Source organism: Olea europaea, chromosome 4 (genome assembly GCF_002742605.1).
Source record: "Olea europaea var. sylvestris chromosome 4, O_europaea_v1, whole genome shotgun sequence".
NCBI classification, from domain to species: Eukaryota; Viridiplantae; Streptophyta; class Magnoliopsida; order Lamiales; family Oleaceae; genus Olea; species Olea europaea.
In genome coordinates, this window is record NC_036240.1 from 18,042,993 (window position 1) to 18,049,812 (window position 6,820).

A 6,820-nucleotide genomic window follows, 5' to 3' on the forward strand; every position below is an offset into this window, starting at 1 on the left:
TTAGGGACCCTAGGATTAATAATTCAAAACTTTTGGGGGGTAAAATTAATTAATTCCAAACTTTAGGGGTTGAAATTAATAAACTTGAAACTTTAGGGACCAAAATTAATTAATTCAAAACTTTAGAGGATCAATTAGAACAAAATTTAAAACTTTAGGGGCCAAAAATTGACCAATTCAAAACTTTAGGGATCAAATTTTGAAAATTTGAAACTTTAGGGATCAATTTGAATTAATGATAAACTTTAGGGGCCAATTTGAATTAATTATTAAAGTTTGACGGCTTTAATTATAAATTCAGAATTTTAATGGCCAAAATTAATTAATTTTTAAACTTTAGGGACTGAATTATTAAATCCAAAACTTAAATGCCCAAATTTGAATATACCTTAAATGTTAGGGACTGAAACCTTAATTTTATAACTCTAACCTTGATTGCAACTAGGGGCCTCAAATTTCCTAATTTACAAAAGAAGCCCCGCCCCCAAATCCAGAGAAACTGAAAAAAAAAAACCCTAAAAAACTTTCTTTCTTCTCCTTTCTCCTTGGCGGCGCACGTTGACGCCGCCAAGAGTAATGGCGCCGACGTGACCTACGCCACAGCTAGCACTGGCGGCGCTGTCGGAAAAAAAAAATAATTTTTTTGATCTGTTCCGAAACCTGTATTCAAAATTCATAATTCGAAATTTCTCAAACCTCAATTATTTTTAATCCAAATTATGAAATATAAACAAGAATAACATACCGAATAGTTTTCAAATTTAACAAAATATAGATCCAAAATTGTTAAATCTGAAAACTTCATAAAATATTGCAAGAACCAAATAAAATTATTCGATTCTCAATGATTCAACATGAAAAGGCTCTAATACCACTTGTAGGATAATTTATTACTTTAAATCACCGGATCTTTCATATTAAATCATCAAGAAATACATAAATATGACGAAAGCGTACCTGAATCAGACATGGTTAATGCAATAATGAATTACGTGGTATAATCTTCCAAATCTACACGCAGCCTCCTTTTTCTCTCTGTGATGGGATGCAAAAGAGAATGAATAATACGTACGTGTGATTTGGGGACCATAACCGTATTTATATGGCGATGCCCTTTGAATCAACAATTTGACCATACAACTAATCTGAAATGGAATGATTAGTCAGGTGAAGCACATTGCTCGCCAAATACAGTACACCCAATCTCATATTCATCTGCTTGCCATAAAAGCGGTAAAGAGTAAAGACCTCGATTGAGAAAATAGCACCATAGATGGAAACAACAGCAGCCACTCTTAACAAACTTACTTTTGTTTTCTTGCTCAATTAGAGCTGTGATCATTGTTCCTAATAAAGTACCTTGGAGTAACAAACCAAAATTCGTTCTTTAGCTTCAATAACGAATAGCAGAGAAGCTGAAAAAATACCTTCCTTAAAAATGAACTTCCCTTCACATAAATTATTTAAACAAAATCAAGCTGAGTCATGGTAGCAATAATCCGAAATAGAACAGCTAAACATTCAAAATCTCACAATCCATAATTTACTAAGGCCATTTTCCATCCAATTTGCCTTGTTTGATAGGGAATTTTTTCTAGGTAACTTGTTTTCTATCTTTCATGCACGTGACCACCTTTTCCATGAAAATGAGGAAAACCAATTCCCTTGGGTGAGCTGGGAATTGGTTTTCTTGGCTGCTGGCTTTTTCTTTTTCTTTTTCTTTTTGCCTTTTTTTTTTTGGCAATATTAACAAATTCTATTGTAAAAAATATTTCTTTTTAATTGACAATTATCATGTAAAACAAAACCAAACGAACATCAAAAAATACTTTAATTTAAACATTTTTCACGTGGAAAATTATACTAATTAAACAAAAATTAATTTACAATTCCCAGAAAAACAATTTCCCATCAATTTAATTCCCTGAAATTCGTTTTCTTTCCACCCAAATTCCATATTTGCAATCAAACAGACCCTAATTGAAAAACTATACATTTTTTATTTTGTTACTACTTTTCTGGAATTGGGTTTATTAGCATAAGAAAGCAGCAGAACAACTGCAATTCAATCAATTAACACCTAGAAAAATATAAAGTGGTGCTTATACAATAGTGACCTTTAAAAAAATACATGCTACCAGGATTGTTATTTTTCCTCAACAAGTGACATCAATTGATAAATATAGAAAGCAACTTGCAGTAACAAATATCCAAGTAATGCCAAGAAAATATTAATGAAGAGATCTTATCATATAACGAAGTCGGTATATGCTGAAAATATCAATGCCATATGGATAACAACCAACCAAGCAATAGGCAATCAGGCACAGTGTTTCAATGGGGTACTTTTGAGATTAGGCAAATCAAAATGTCATTTTTCCACTTTGATCAAAAAAATTTGTCAATCTTCAAAATGGTCATTTGTTGAGTAAAAGACAAAAATATCTTTAAATAGTTTATACAATTACAAAGATAGAAATTTGTTTAAAAAGACAAAAATACCCTTAAGTTACAAATTAAAAAACCAAACATTTTTCACTTTATATTTAATTATTTATAATTATTTATTTCAAACACTTACTCAAATAAAAAAATTAATATTTAATTTACTTTCTTGTTTAAATATTTCATTAATTAATTATCTTAATCGATTATGTATATTATTTATTTAATATTTAATTAATCTATTTAATTATTTATTTAATCACTTGTTTAAATAAAAAAATTAATGTTTAATTTGATTTCTCATTTAAATATTTCATTAACTAATTATCTTAATTGATATATGTGTATTTAATTAATTATTTAATTATATATTTTAAACACTTACTCAAATTAAAAATTTATATTTAATTTGGTTTCTCTTTTAAATATTTCATTAATTAATTATCTTAATTGGCCCATATTTAATTATTTATTTTAAACACTTACTCAAATAAAAAAATTAATATTTAATTCGGTTGCTCGTTTAAATATTTCTTTATTAATTACCTTAATTGGTTATGTATATTGTTCATTTAGTATTTAATTACTTTAATTAATTATTTATTTAATCACTTATTTAAATAAAAAATTAATATTTATTTTAATTTCTTATTTAAATATTTTTTAATTAATTGTCTTAATTAGCTATGTATATTATTTATTTATTGTTTAATTATTTATTCAATTGCTTAATTAATTTAATTTCTTATTTTGATATTTCTTTAATTAATTATCTTAATTGGTTATGTATATTATGCATTTAAAATTTAATTACTTTATTTAATCACTTATTTAAATAAAAGAATTAATATTTATTTTAATTCTTATTTAAATATTTCATTAATTAATTATCTTAATTAATTATGTATATTCTTTATTTAATATTTAATTACTTTATTTTAGTTACTTATTTAATCACTTAATTAAATAAAAAATAATATTTAATTTAATTTCTTATTTAGATATTTCAGTAATTAATTGTTTATGTCTATTATTAGTAATTAATATTTAATTACTTTATTTTAGTTACTTATTTAAATAAAAACATTATACTATAATGTACAAGTAACATAACATTATTGGAGGTTTGAAAAATAGTTTTTTCGATCCTTCACTCATGGAATTCTACATATACATTATGGACATCCTTATGAATTAGTATATGTAAAATTATCCAATATTTAATTTGATTTCTCATTTAAATATTTTTTTATTAATTACTTTAATTGGTTATGTATATTTAAGTACTTTATTTAATTATTTATTTTAAACACTTACTCAAATAAAAAATTAATGTTTAATTTAATTTATTCTTTAAATAATTCATTAATTAATTATCTTAATTTGTTATGTATATTGTTTATTTAATATTTCATTACTTTATTTAATCATTTATTCAAATAGAAAATTAATATTTAATTTAATTTATTCTTTAAATAGCTCATTAATTAATTATCTTGATTGGTTATGTATATTATTTATTTAATATTTAATTAGAACATAAATCACACGGTGTATGAGAATATCTAGCAGAGATAAGAGTCGAATTTTAGGCATGTTCACATTTTCAATACTTCGAACATTATTCAAGAATGTCGAAAATATATTTTCCCTACCAAATGAAGTCGAGTGAGAAGTTCCCGATTATAGTATTTTACTCTCTACCCAACGAATGTGTAATATCTATTTAAATCCTATGTACTATCTATTTATAGTGTGTTACTGATTTCCTCAATTTTCTTTATTTAAAGTGTGTTATATGTGTAATTAAGAGTAATTAGTTATTTATGAAATAATTACATAAAAACTAAAGTATTACAAACATTTAAAAAAAAATGCTTACATTTGAAATTATTACAGTTACGGATCACAATGTACATAAAAGAACGCTTGCATTTTTTGGTTGGCAGGCGATGAAGTGTGGTCGAGGTGCCAAGATCATTTTAATAACGTGATGGAACATTTCAATTATCGATATTAAATTTTTGGTTTGTCTATTTAAAAATTTCATTTAATGATTAAAGGCATGATTTAGCTCGTTAGATTTACATTATAACAATTGATACGAGTCTTCAAGTCTGTTGACGGTTATGAGAATTTAAAATGGCTGCCTTACATTACACGTTCATTGGCTCGACACTAAATTTACATTTTTGGGACTATTAATTGGCTATTTATTTTCCTTCTCAATTTGTCTACTATACCTTTTCATTAATAATAATGTACAGTGTAAGGAAGTTTTGGTGACGACTCATATTTATTTTACCGTAAATTTTGGGTCGTTATAAAGATCGATTTTTGGAAATTATCCTCTCGACCTCTGAATCTATCCCAAACACTAAAACCTCCAACTCTACCCTAAACACTGAACCTACATCACCACCGTGTTCTAACATGCCATTTACAGAAGATAACTTAAACTCAGGGGGAGAACAGCAAGAACAACATGACAAAGAGATGATTGTTTACTCAAGAAGGCCAAAGTCAAAAGATAAGGAGAAACTCACACTCGAAGCACCAAGAGAGTCAGAACCGATGATAGCTCCAAATCCTCATGAGCTTTCTCCCAAATTACCTGACACTGATGATCTATCTATTGCTCTCAGAAAACAAATTTGATCATGCACTCTTCACCCTATTCAAAATTTGTTGCTTATAATACTCTATCTTCAAAATTTAGAGAATTTATTTCTAACCTTGATAGCACAGAAATTCCAAAAAACATTCAAGAGGCCTAGGAAAATCCCAAGTGGAGAAAAGCAGTAATGGATGAAATGAAAGCATTGGAAACAAATAGAGCATGGGATGTGATGGAACTGCCAAAAGGAAAGAAACCAGTTGGGTACAAATGGGTGTTCAATGTGAAATACAAAGCAGATGGGACAATAGAACGCTACAAGGCTTGTCTAGTTGCAAATGGATATACACAGGCTTATGGCATAGATTAGTTAGAAACATTTGCATTTGTAGCGAAGTTGAATACAATTCGAGTGCTCTTGTCTCTAGCTACAAATTTGGATTGGTCACTCCAACAACTTGACATTAAAAATACATTCCTGAATGGGGAGTTAGAAGGAGAAGTATTTATGACATTACTACCAAGTTTTTGTAAAGGAAATGAGGTAAACAAAGTATGTAAACTAAAGAAGTCTCTGTACGGCCTCAAACAGTCACCGAGAGCATGGTTTGACAAATTTGCAAAAGTGTTGAGAAATCAAGAATATTGACGGGAACACTTAAATCACATTATGTTCTTCAAACTATTTGAAGATGGGATAAAGACTATTCTAATTGTATATGTTGATGACATAATCCTCACTGGAGACAATATATTTGAGATAGAAAGATTAAAAAAGAGTCTAGCCACTGAATTTGAGGTAAAAGATTTGGGGCCAATGCGGTATTTCCTGGGAATGGAAGTAGCCAAATCAACAAAGGTGATATGATCCAGGAGTCGAGCCCGACGAAGGCAAGTGCGAGACGAGAATCGTTAATAGTCGATGGCGGACCAATGACGCGATCAAGGGCAAAACAAGTGAAACAAGCAATGTGATTGCTCGTTCAAGAAACTATTGATAGAACCATATTCGGGACTCAAAATGGGACAAGTTTCGTGTTTGGGTCGAAGGTCGAAACAAAATAGATCAATGCATTACAAGCAGCCGAAGACGACAGTGGGCAGTGTAACCATGCGACCGCACAGCATGATACCGAGAATCAAATGACCAAAATTCTATTACCATGCGGCCGCACGCGTTTTAACCATGCCATCGCATGGTTCATTTCTGGGCGCGATTTTTCTTTTTTCCGCGTTTCTTCTTATTTTACTAGTATTTCATTCTTAATCAAACTCCTACCATATTGGACGAATATTTTAGGAATTTTATTAGATTATTAGAATTATATTTTCTTTTTGACTCTTATTCGAGGAATAGTATAAATAGGAGAATATTTTCATTGTAAACACCTTTGAACTTTGACTATTGCTTAATATTATAAAGAGAGAATTATTCTTTCAATTTATTGTTCTTCTTGAACAATCTTGGAACTTATCAAGATTCAACTTCTTGTGGCGTTCTAATCAATCGGATTGTGGGTTCTTTTAATTGTAATTCAAGGGGTTTTAGGTTTTTCGCTAATCTAGGGTTTCTTGGTTCAATTCTTGGGGTTCAAGATCCAAAACCGGGTTAGTATTGGCGTTCTTGGGTTTCACATCAATCTCGTTGTGGGTTTCGTAGTTTCCATTGCTACGGGGTTCGCATCAAAAGGGCATCAGTGTCTCACAACGAAAATATGTTCTGGATCTGCTTGTTGAAACTGGTATGCTTGGATGTAA